General features: G+C 42.8%; 1 protein-coding gene and 1 pseudogene across 1 annotated transcript in view; one reads left to right on the top strand and one right to left on the bottom strand.

Annotated features, from left to right (window-relative positions):
* Positions 1 to 12,757, top strand: part of LOC126195657 (signal-induced proliferation-associated 1-like protein 2) — a gene marked incomplete at its 5' end in the record, with an annotated part of 213,322 nt that overhangs the window by 80,755 nt on the left and 119,810 nt on the right. The gene's annotated exons all lie outside the window — the stretch shown is intronic.
* Positions 12,400 to 12,517, bottom strand: LOC126195925 (5S ribosomal RNA; annotated as a pseudogene).

The following is a 12,757-nucleotide window of genomic DNA, read 5'->3' as shown; positions in this document are numbered from 1 at the left end:
GCGTATTTGTAAACTATACTTACAGTACACCTGTATAAATGGCATAGGTCTCAAAAAATGTTTCGTGTAGAATAACTGCGCTCAGCAGACATCTACTTATCGTTCTACTGTTCTTAAGTTACACGCAGTGCTTTACAAAAATGCTAAAACTTCGGAACACACCCATCGACAATTGCCATGCCCTGATAATAGGTAAGCTTATATTATTAGGTATGTTTATATTTTTCATGGTTTGGTCGAAGAGGATTTCCAAACCTCAAGCGCCCGCAACCCCTCCTGCCCCCACCTCCTTACGATCATTTCATTTTATTGCAAAGGTAGAAAACTTATTTTGAGAAAGGTACAAAACAGGTCAAAACGCATAATGTTTACTGCAGTACAAATTTATATAAGAAGCAGCAGCAGAAGATATGTGAAATTTGACACTGTTTCTGTTGCAATTGCACTGAACATGTACAGGCAGCTTAGCATCTTCTGTCATCGTCAATGGATTTTGCCAGACAGACGTGCAAGTCCACTATTCACTTGGTAGTTGCTCATAGAAATTCCATTTTTCAGCTGGCATATGCTGCCACATATCAAGTAAGACATTCTTCCTGATATATTTTGTTTCGCAGAAGCTTCTCATACAAAAAACTGAAATGTTAACTGGCAGCAATTTCGTTTCCTAGTACCTCTCGGCTTCTTTGCAGCGTTTTGACAAACCCACTATTGCTGAATGTTACGACTTTATCTCCCCTTTGGTGTAGTAGTGTCTTCAGATGAAATTAGCAGCCAGACATACTGAGTTATTTTGAATGAGCCTCTGTGTAATCGTTGGTCTAGTGCACTAAGATCCCGAAATTATCTGGTTCCTTCTTGCAGACAAGAAATGCATTGTCCTTGGCATTGGCAGTGACTGGAATCCAGTCGTCTGGGTGATATACGTGAAAGGATCTTTCGTATCTCTCTCTACCACATGGTAGAAGGCTCTTTTGAGGAATTTCTGGTCTATAACAGTGAAACCTTTGACGGATATTAGTTTTGGAAAGCATCCTAATATTTTGAACATCTCTTACAAAGTTTGGCATATTTTGGGATGTTCAAATGAAGATCTATGCAAAATAGGAATTGTGGTCCATTCCAGTTTCGTCTATATGTTACACACTGTATTAGAACTATGCAAAAATTTAACATATAGCTAAAACTTTTTGGCTACGCGAATCTTGAGTTTATTTCATTACGAGTTGCGGTTACAACATTGTTCCATTCACATCATTAGGTGGCAGTTTTCCAGAAGCACATTTCTCTACGATATACAGCCTAATTTCGCGATGATGTTATATTTAGGGATGATTGAGAAGGGTAAATATACTGATCTGAGGTAACGGACACTGGTCCGAAACGATCGAATGGAAAGTTATATCAGTAAATTGTTCTGATATCTCTGATGTGGACGTGTTTTATTGAAAACTCATAGCTCTTGAGGCCTGCATTTTAGTGCCCGCGTTTACTGGGCATTTTTTTTCGTGTTTTAGTCCATTCTACATCCTCCTTAAATATGGAAAGCAAAGAGCTTGCAGTTGAAGAGGTCCAGTGTCGGAGGTATCAGAACGATTTTCGCTTAAAACATTCAACTCGGTCGTTTCCCGACCAGGGATCCAACTCTTACCTCCAACTGATATACCGGGTGATCAAAAAAAAAAAAAAAAAAAAAGGGCACTCCGTCATCAGGCCACATGTGGCCCACCGGGACCATCCGACCGCCGGGTCATCCTCAGCTGAGGATGCGGATAGGAGGAGGGTGTGGTCAGCACACCGCTCTCCCGGTCGTTACGATGGTTTTCTGTGACCGGAGCCGCTACTATGCGGTCGAGTAGCTCCTCAATTGGCATCACGACGCTGACTGCACCCGGGTGATCAAAAAGTCAGCATAAATTTGAAAACTGAATAAATCACGGAATAATGTACATAGAGAGGTGCAAATTGACACACATGCTTGGAATGGCATGGGGTTTTATTAGAACCAAAAAAATACAAAAGTTCAAAAAAGTCCGACAGATGGCGCTTCATCTGATCAGAATAGCAATAATTAGCATAACAAAGTAAGACAAAGCAAAAATGATGTTCTTTACAGGAAATGCTCAATATGTCCACCATCATTCCTCAACAATAGCTGTAGTCGAGGAATAATGTTGTGAACAGCACTGTAAAGCATGTCCGGAGTTATGGTGAGGCATTGGCGTCGGATTTTGTCTTTCAGCATCCCTAGAGATGTAGGTCGATCACGATACACTTGCGACTTCAGGTAACCCCAAAGCCAGTATTCGCACGGACTGAGGTCTGGGGACCTGGGAGACCAAGCATGACGAAAGTGGCGGCTGAGCACACGATCGTCACCAAACGACGCGCGCAAGAGATCTTTCACGCGTCTAGCAATATGGGGTGGAGCGCCATCTTTCATAAACATCGTTCGTTCTAGCAGGTGTTTATCAGCCAGGCTGTGGATGATGCGATTTTGTAACATATCGGCGTACCTCTCACCCGTCACGGTAGCAGTTACAAAACCAGAATCACGCATTTCCTCGAAGAGAAAAGGCCCGATAACGGTAGATGTGGTAAATCCAACCCATACCGTGACTTTCTCGTTTTGAAATGGTGTTTCCACGACAGTTCTAGGATTTTCGGTAGCCCAAATTCTGCAGTTGTGGGCGTTGACAGACCCTCGGAGAGTGAAATGAGCTTCGTCGGTCCACAACACGTTACTCAACCAATCGGCATCTTCCGCCATCTTGTGAAACGCCCACACCGCAAATGCTCTCCGCTTCACTAAATCGCCAGGTAACAGTTCATGATGCCGATGGATTTTGTACGGATAACATCGGAGGGCACACCTAAGTGCCAACCAAACAGTAGTGCATGGAATGACGGTGCTAAGTGCGACTGCACGAGCGCTGACTTCCCCGTGCTTAGACGAACCCGCTACAGTCTCCATTTCTTCCTGAACTGTCTCAGCAGCATTACGCCTTGTGCTCGGTCGGCCACTAGGGGGTCTATCGTCTAAAGAACCCGTGGCTTCGAACTTCGAAATCATTCTCGCCACAGCTGCATTTGTCAACGGACCTTTACCCGTTCGGATCCCCTTCCTATGGCGCTAGGATCGTAAAGCTGAACTAGCACATTCCCCATTCTGGTAATACAGCTTCAATAAAAGCGCCTTTTCAGGTAACATCAGCATGCTGCGACTGCTGGCGCATCTGATCCTCTCTCTCTCTCATTACAGCTCCTTTTATACACGATTGTCATGCGCAGTCACTGACGTTTTGCTGTCCAGCGCCATCTGTCGGACATTTTGTGAACTTTGTGTGTGTGTGTTTTTTTGTTTTTTTGTTTTGTTCTAATAAAATATTCCAAGCATGTGTGTCAATTTTTACCTCTCATCTACATTATTCCATGGTTTATTAAGTTTTCAAATTTATACTGACTTTTTGATCACCCGCTATTTTTCACCCTTGAAAGTTTGCAACCTCACCACCGAATCACCCAGGATAACAGCATCCACTCCCTCAGTGCTTTGCGTTTATTGTCCTTCTACGCACAAATGTTAACTCTACGTTATTTAACGGCTTTTGAGCTCCGCCTATTGTTTGCCGCAACAAAGAACTTCGTGGTTTGACAATGGTAGCACGGGCGTCGTGCTTCTCTCTGCGACAGCCGCCTTCCAGTGTGCACAGGTCACGTCTCGCCCGCGTCATGCCTTTACCTCGCTGCCACCAGGCGCCCGCGCCGCGCCACTTGTGTGTGGACTGCGCCTATTGCAGCCAGATTCATTTTCCAATGTGTGATAGTAAGTGCATTGTGCGGATCAGAATTTGCCACATGGCTGAGATTTCCTCGTCCACACAAAGGCGAAGGTGGGTTATATACCTGTCTCTTCTCCTCCTAGCGTTACGGCCCTTGTAGGACCACGGGTAGCCCCCTTTGTGGACTGCATTTTCCTCCTCTTCTCCCAGAACCTTTTCATTCTTTCTCTTCTTCTCTCCCGATCTTCTTCCGAGACCTTCACTTTCCGTTTCTCCTGGCGGCTCCACTGGTAACATTCTAATCTTTTCTTGTATTCTTCTCTGTCTTTGATCTCCGACATATTTGTCGGTGTATATTTGTTCCTCCAATTTTCCTTTCCTTCGACCTTGATCCCCAATTCCAACCAGTCCTTCCGAAGTTCAACAACCCACTTGGTTCTTGTCTTTCCCCTTGTCCTCCCTGTTGTTTCCCACACTCTCTTCGACATTCTGTCCCTACTCATCCTAACTACATGCCCAGCAAACCTTGCCCTTTTGAATCTGATTTCCCCGGATATTGTTCTCATGTTCCAGCACAATTCTTCCGTAGGTCTTCGCATCCACCTCTCTCCACCTCTTTTGGGACCTAGTATTTTCTCAGTATTTTTCTCTCTTCTTTCTCTAGTTGTTCTGCCCCATTTCTTCCTAGTGTCATCGTCTCAGCAGCATATAATACTGCATTCCTCACTGTTGCCATTTAGTGGCTTATCTTTGCCTCTGTGGATATATTCTTTTTATTGTATATCTCTCTCGTAATATATCTGTGTATACACTTGAACACGCTGGTTTTGTAGAGTAGCGTGAAATATTCAGTCAGTGTTTTCTGTCCAGTTTCAAAGCAAATTACTACTCTGCAGACTTCCCGGCCGTATCATGCTGAAAGTGAAGAATGAGCGTAGTTCGATGAGTGCGCGTTTTGAAACATGAATGTTCGTTGTTTTTGTTTGTTAACTACGACTGTTCGAAGTATGTGACGAACGTACAGCGTAAGTCAGAATTGTTTTATTTGTTGACAAATTGTGGTCGATTTCGGGCGTAGTTTTTTATTCCGAATCAAGAGCACACCCCCATCTATAGTGGCCTTGTATAAGGTTGAAATCGGTCGTGGTTTGTCAAGAAATAAATCAATCGCAACTGAGCTTGTCGTGCTTATCGGTAGTATTTTACGTGCAATATAACTTCGCGCTTTCCGTAGCGATGCTGGGAGCGGACGTATCAGTGACGGCGGATAGAATTAACTTCTTTCCGCAATATTTTCCTCAGTACTAATATGTAGTACTGTAGTATTTTCCAATTTTTGTACTGTAGTACATTGTCATTCATCCACGACGGCTTATTTTTACATACCACACTTACTCATACGTCTTCTTGACGTGGATACGTCTTTAAGACCAGAATCAGATTAGGTATGGGGGCACTGATCAGTGAAATAGCAAAGATCGTTAACAGTGTAATACATTTTGAGCCATTACTCCAAAATTAATTACGCAACCAAAATTATGTCCCTCGCGGAGAATATGACTGAAATCTGTTCGCTTTTTCTCATTTCCTGAGCAAAGGGAGCGTGCTCTGCAAGACCCTTAGTAACCAAATGTGTGTGAAGTCCGAAGGGACCAAACTGCTGAAGTCATCGGTACCTATACTTACACACTACTTAAACTAACGCTAAGAACAACACACACACACACACACACACACACACACACACACACACACACACACACACACACACAAGGGAGGACTCTAACGTGCGGCGGGAGGAGCCGCGCAATCTGTGACACCGGCGCCCCAAACCGCGCGGCCCTTAGTAACCAGCATTTCCATTTTTTGTAGCGAAAAGTAACAGTTATACGCTAAGTAAAGTTTTGGAACGCAAACTGTCAAGTACGACTAAGCTGGATTAACAGTTCGTGCATTTTAGTTGCTTCAGCTCCAAAATATGGTTTTACATGTGTTGTTTCGTGTTATCTTAAATAGTAATAACTACTGATTATGGTTTCACCACCGAGAAAAAAGGGAACGGGGCAAAAACTTAAAAGAAGTTACAGACTAAAAAGGGAAAAACTGATTTAGAAGACCGTGAGAAGAAGAGAGCAATGTAAATGGTATTAATGGCAGATTCAATTGAGACGTAGTATTAAGGGGAAACTGTCACTTATCTGTCCACGTGTAAACTCCCATTAATCACAACGTCTGGATTTAGAAGACTGTGGAATGTGATGGGCACTGCATAGTTTACTTACTTTTTTCTATATATTACAAAATGTTTTTCTCATCGATCACCCCACAGGTATTTAAGGAATTGTTAGACCATCATATGCTGACGTTTATCTTTATTATGAAGTTGTTCGCTTCTGTGGGTGCTTTCAAGTTGACGCAGGTGCATTGCAAGTGTAGTGTAGGCGCCGGCCGCTGGTGGCCGAGCGGTTCTAGGCGCTTCAGTCTGGAACCGCGCGACCGCTACGATCGCAGGTTCGAGTCCTGCCTCGGGCATGGATGTGTGTGACGTCCTTAGGTTAGTTGTAAGTTATAGGGGACTGATGACCTGAGATGTTAAGTCCCATAGTGCTCAGAGCCATTTGTAGTGTAGGCGCATGGTAGAAACAAGTTGCCAAGACTGTCGGTAGCAATCTTTGCTATTTTGAAAGACGCAACCAAGGCGATCAACTAGAGCGCTTGCTTTGTTTCAAAACACCGCTAACAAGTTTCCAGTAAGACAAAAAATTTTATGGATGATTTGAATTTACAGCTTGTTCTCATACTTCTGTATCACTACACAACTTTCATTGTCTTGTTTAATTCATCCTTTTGAAGTCAAATTAAAATTTTAAGATTTTGTCAGCCCTCAAATACCTGCAGCCCTGGGCGGTGGCAATTTACCAATACCGCTTCTGGTTGGTTCTTTAAATACTATTATAGCGATTTGCGCTAACATCTAAACGAACAACCGTTTTTGAAACCTGATTGGGTTATCAGGTTACAACTTTTTATTTTAAAAAGAACTCATCTGGTCAAGACAGTAATTTTTTGTGCAGTGAATAAGAATTGGAAATATCGTACTGAACTTAAAATTGTCTACCTCTAATATTTATTTGTAGAGAAACAGCCAGAGCTGACTAAATGAGGAACGGGAACAGCTGATTTCCAGACGCCATTTCTATAAAACAACTTACGGCCGAAAGGCCGATATTTGACCGATCTTGCGGAACCGCTTCAGACTTTAACATGTAAACACGACGGCGAATAACAGCTTCCGAAATTCGTGTCTCGCCTTCGAAAGTCGTGTCGCATGTAGTAGTGATGCAGGCGTAGTCAGAAGTGATACGTTTGTTTGCGTGGCCATCTTCCGCAGCAGCTTTTAGCATCTGTTACTATTGGTTCTGTGTTCAATTGACTGCAATCTGATTATAAAGAATTACACCAGACGCGTTTCGCTTTTATTTACAAAGCATCTTTGTAGTTATTCTGTAAATTGGATACACACGTTTGTACATTTTTGACTGTTTCAGGTTAAAAACAGCGTTTTAAGTTCGTCTGCAGGCTACTTACGGTGTTAGGCTTTATTTCACTTCTGCACTTGGCAGTTTTTGGCATTTTTTGGCATTCTGCGTTATTTCTTGTGCTGCACGATTTGCAACAGACTTGATTAACTGTTTTTCATTCTTCACTGCCGCAGTGTTTATGCCTATTCGTTTGTTTTCGCTTATGTAAAGAAAAACAGTTAGTGGCCTGCAGACGAACTTTATAAAAAAAACGCTATTTTAAACCTAAAACAACAAAAAATGTACAAACGTGTCTATCCAATTTAAACAATAACCACAGAAGATGCTTTGTAAATAAAAGTGAAACGCGTCTGGTTTAATTATTTTTGATCAGATTGCAGTCAGCTCAAGATAGATAACCTACAGTAACAGAAGAGTGGTGTTTGACGTTTGGGCAAGTCCTCGCAAGGTGTCGCTGCCTTGCACCGGTGCTGCCATCTCGCCCTGTATGCTCGTTACGTGTCACTGCCATGTAAGACGCCGTGCGTGGATTGTTTAGGAGGTTGGACTGTACTTTGCGTGCTCCACACAACTTGTTTTCTCGGTACTGGTACATGAGCCCAGTTCGCGAATTGCTGCACGTGGTACCGTGCTGCATCCATCGCCGGTTTTTCCGGTACGTAGCTGCTTAAGGTGCGCTTATTTTGAACCTGTGATAAAGGATAGGAGCGTCTAAGCGAGCAGTGGCCGAAGCAAAGCGTGGCTCTTCGCTTTTACCAGTAAACCACCGATTCTTTAAAGTTTGAAAAATCGAACTCCTATCTATGAAACAGCTGAACTTCCTATTAACTTTACCTAAATGAGTCAAAATGTTAAAAGTTTTCGAACATGCAAGGAAAGTTTAGAACAGGTTTGAAACTAAAAGTTAGTGCTGAGTGCACCAATTATCAAACACTGGACGATTCAGCGATAGATGTGGATACCGCCCGCAGTGTGTGTTGCGAATAGTGCTTGTGCTAAACAATTAATAAATTAAACTTCATGTCTGATAAAGTTTGAGTACGCGATCAATTTTTTTACGTTCAGTATGTTGGGGGGGGGGGGGGCACCGCGAGTAGTAGTTTCGTAACGGTTTCAGATTAAGTGTAATAATAATAATAATAATAATATAATAATAATAATAATTATAATAATTATAATAATAATAATTATTATTATTATTGGAAATCGCTAAACGCTCTGTCTCAAATACTGGATGACTAAAGTCCATTCAATTGCTCGGCGACAGTCATGCTGCCTCGAGAGATAGTTTCTAACTGAAATACTTCCCTTGTTATGTCTTCTAACGTAGATTACATCTTTTTGTAGAGAAACAGCCATTGAGCTGACTAAATGAGGAACGGGAACAGCTGATTTCCAGACGCCATTTGTATAAAACAACTTACGACCGGAAGGCCGATATTTGACCGATCTTGCGGAACCGCTTCAGACTTTAACATGTAAACACGACGGCGAAGCGAATAACAGCTTCCGAAATTCGTGTCTCGCCTTCGAAAGTCGTATCGCATGTAGTAGTGGTAGTGATGCAGGCGTAGTCAGAAGTGATACGTTTGTTTGCGTGGCCATCTTCCGCAGCAGCTTTTAGCATCTGTTACTATTGGTTCTGTGTTTAATTGACTGCAATCTGATTGTAAAGAATTGACAGTTACGCGACATGTTCAAAATCAAATTTGTTGCCGTCAGATTGGCAACTTGCGACTTGTTGCGTGATGATAGCTCAGTAATATAGGTGTCACGACGGGAGTTGGCTGCTGAGCAGTGCAGTTATCGTCTTGGAATGAAAACAAAAGTAGCCCTATATTTCTGACTTAAACATTTACAGTTCGTACCGAAGTTGTGAGAACCGAAAAATACGTAATTGACAATACTTCGCGCGTTAGAAAAACCACAATTTAGCTATAAATACACGGTAAGTGAAGGAAACGCAATTGCTTCACTGAATCATTGATGTCTACTGTCCAATCGTTAAAACTCTTAAGACTTTCATTTTCATGTTGAAATTACAACTATAAGAACTACAGTTATAGTGTTTCGAATTGTCAATTAGAACTGCAAACGTCAATAATTTCATAGTAGCTGATGTCCTTCAAAGCGGAACATTCGAATTATTTGCCATGCCATTTCTGGCTGCATGTTCAAAAGTAGCAACATTTTGTTATATTAAAAGGACTGTCAAATTTGTTCACAAACGTTCATGTTGGTCGTTACGAAAAACAGTATATGGTGGAACATTCTTTTGCTTTGTTTGTGTTAGACGGAAGACTACAAATTCCTGATACCGATGCTTTTCCAAACTGTTGCATAGCTACCTTTTATTATAGTCTATGAAGCTACCCCCCTTTTGCCCTGTTTAAAACTTAACCGAATGGAATCGGTTGCTGACAAAGAATGTTCCAAAGCTAAATTGCTATGAGCACGATGAAGTGCTGTTCCGGCATAATGTAACTTAAATGGAGAATATAAGCCACAAAAATAGAAAATCTGAAAGTACTGAATACTGTCTTATTGGAAAAAAACGTTATAACCAACAAACGTGCCGGAGCGATGTAGTTACCACACCGGATTAGTATTCGGGAGGACGACGGTTCATATTGGCGTCCGGCTATGCAGCTTTAGATTTTCCGTAATTTCCCTGTTCGCTTCAGGCAAATTCCGGATGTTTCCTGTGAAAAGAGCACTAATGACGTATCGTGCTAAATTCCTGACCAAACCCTGATAGTTACTTATAAATGTTTGCAGCTTGGGTTTTGCGATTGCAAATCCGGCAGTCATGAAAACAATTCCTGATTTCTCCGTAGCCTTTCATGTAGTGCTGACGGTGATCCTTGCGCGGGATGGGGCCGTTACGCTCTCGCGCTTGGTTGTATTGAAAAGGAATAGATTGTGTGCTGTGATCTACAGTTTACCATTAATCATCCTCGATGGAAGTACTAGCACGAGACAATAAGCAGCCACACGCGAACTAAAAATCTGTGGATATGGGGGGCGTTAAAGCAAGCGCCGAGAAAGCGTTTTTTGTAGTAATTGTTGTAGCTTGGCCCGGAGAACATTTTTGGAGGCTATTGAAGAAAAGGTTAATGATGTCTGGGTTTGACCAGTGTACATTCTAACCCTAACACTAAAGGGCGGGGGGTTGTTACATTCCTACTAAACCACCGTAAATTGTATTACGCCAGATTTATTCTAAGGAAGTCATAAATTATAGGTTATGGATTAATGACAATTATTAGACATCCAGTCGTATGTTACACACACAACTAAGTTCAAAATGTCATGTTTCATACCCTGCTGATAAAATTGTAAATTTTACGAGGGTTTAGCGATATAGGGTTGAAAGCGATTATGACGTTTATCTGTAGCATAGCTAAGAGGTCACTTTGCTTTAAACACAGGGGGTATTTCGTAATCCGACTCGAAACATATTATTTATAAAGGGGAGCGGTTAACAAAAATCCCTAAAATTTCTTGTAAGTTTTCCTCAAATTTCTACATTCAGATGAAACAATGATGAAAATTAAATGCCTAAGAAACCAAATGTATAGTGATGAACTGACTGCACTTTCTATTTCGAGAATAAATTACAGCGGGATCTCTCTTGGAGATAGTGCCATCAGACATTGATCGCGGGATGGGCGAAAGTTCGAGAATTTGACAAACATGATTGCAAACTCTTATTTTTTAGTTACCGTTGTTAGACATGATACATATCCAAAAAGATGTTTTAGTTTGTTTCACAGTTATTTTTATTACTAAAATCAAAAGTGCCATACAAACGCTAAGGCGGGTCATGGATATAGTACCAACAAAAGTAACAAGATCGCGTGCCGATCAAAAGATCGAACAGAACCAGGGATTTCCCGAACTGTGACGTAAACTGTTCGAACGGTTCGAGTCGTGCTCAAACACAGCCCTACTTGAAACAGTGAAAACTGAGCCAAAACAGTATACGAGTTCTCCAAAAATCAGTGAGATACCTGTTGCAAAATGTAACAGATGGTGCAACTAATCTTTCCACACAGAGAAAATATGAAGTGCGAAAATATGTTTGAAGTGTGTTAAAAATAATTGGCGCTGTACCTATCACTTTGTGTGGCAAGGCACCGAAGCAAGAAAACTAAAAATGCTGAATGTCATCGTGAACCAGGCACTAGGGCAGCATTCAATTTGGGATATCACAGCAATGTTTAATCTCACATGGTTCGATACAATGTGGGTGTGCCAGAAGTCTTTGTGAAATGGCACAGAGCGTATCTGCGGCGTGGGACGGTGTGGGCGCCGTGCGACTGACTCAGCTGTCCCCGGGCGCCTTCCGGCTTATCACGTTAGCGCTGTCCCATTTCTCGGGGATGGCAGGCGGAAAGAAACTTCCTGCTTTGACCCTCGACCCTTGTCGTCCTAGCGGCGGAGACCGCGGGTAGCTCTTCTGCAGGGTATGAAACCCAACTGCATCGTCAAAGGCATATATCACTGTACTCTGTTCGTAGTACGTTTAACACGACAGTAAAACATTGCGCGTTCGTTATTACCTCAGTTGGAGTCATGTTCTCACGCATACAGAGTACAGCCGCTTTCGATTACGGTGAGTTGCTACTGCAGCCTCACGGCTCACACGTCGCCGTACCTGCAGCTGCACAAAGCTGCCTTACACTTCGCTGGGACCCATGCTAGACAAATAACAGAAATCTCCAAGCCGCCCCCCCCCCCCTTCTCCTCCCACTTCACGATTCTTAAAGAATCTCTCGTGTATAAAACAGCTTCAGTTCTGGTTACTTTACAAATGAGATGAGTGAAATATTCGACGTTAAGCGTGTAAGACCGCTATGGTTGAAGATCTACATTCAGTCTTCAGGCCACAAGTGGCCCATCGGGACCATTCGACCGCCGTATCATCCTCATCTGAGGATGCAGATAGGAGGGGCGTGTGGTCAGCACACCGCTCACCCGGTCGTTATGATTGTTTTCTGTGACCGGAGCCGTTACTGTTCGGTCGAGTAGCTCCTCAGTTGGCATCACGAGGCTGAGTTCACCCCGAAAAATGGCAACAGCGCATGTCGGCCCGTACGGTCACCCATCTCAGTGCCGGTCACGCCCAACAGCGCTTAACTTCGGTGATCTGACGGGAACCGGTGCATCTACTGCGGCAAGGCCGTTGCCCCTATGGTTGAAGGATCAAAACCCTAATTATATTTAATGTTTGTTGGAAGTCTTCAGCACTGGTGCGCTTCAATACATGCATATACGCTGCGAACTGTGACATACTTTGTATTGTCCTGCTAATACATGTTACCGTGCCGAGGAAAAAAAAACTGCATGTAAGGGTCGACGTGGTCAGCAGGAATAGATGCATACTTGGCGTTGATCCATTGTGCCTTCCAGAATGACGAGATCATCCAG

Source organism: Schistocerca nitens, chromosome 7 (genome assembly GCF_023898315.1).
Source record: "Schistocerca nitens isolate TAMUIC-IGC-003100 chromosome 7, iqSchNite1.1, whole genome shotgun sequence".
Classification (NCBI taxonomy): Eukaryota; Metazoa; Arthropoda; class Insecta; order Orthoptera; family Acrididae; genus Schistocerca; species Schistocerca nitens.
Note: the sequence above shows the minus strand (reverse complement) of the source record. Positions and strands in the feature narration are given on the sequence as shown.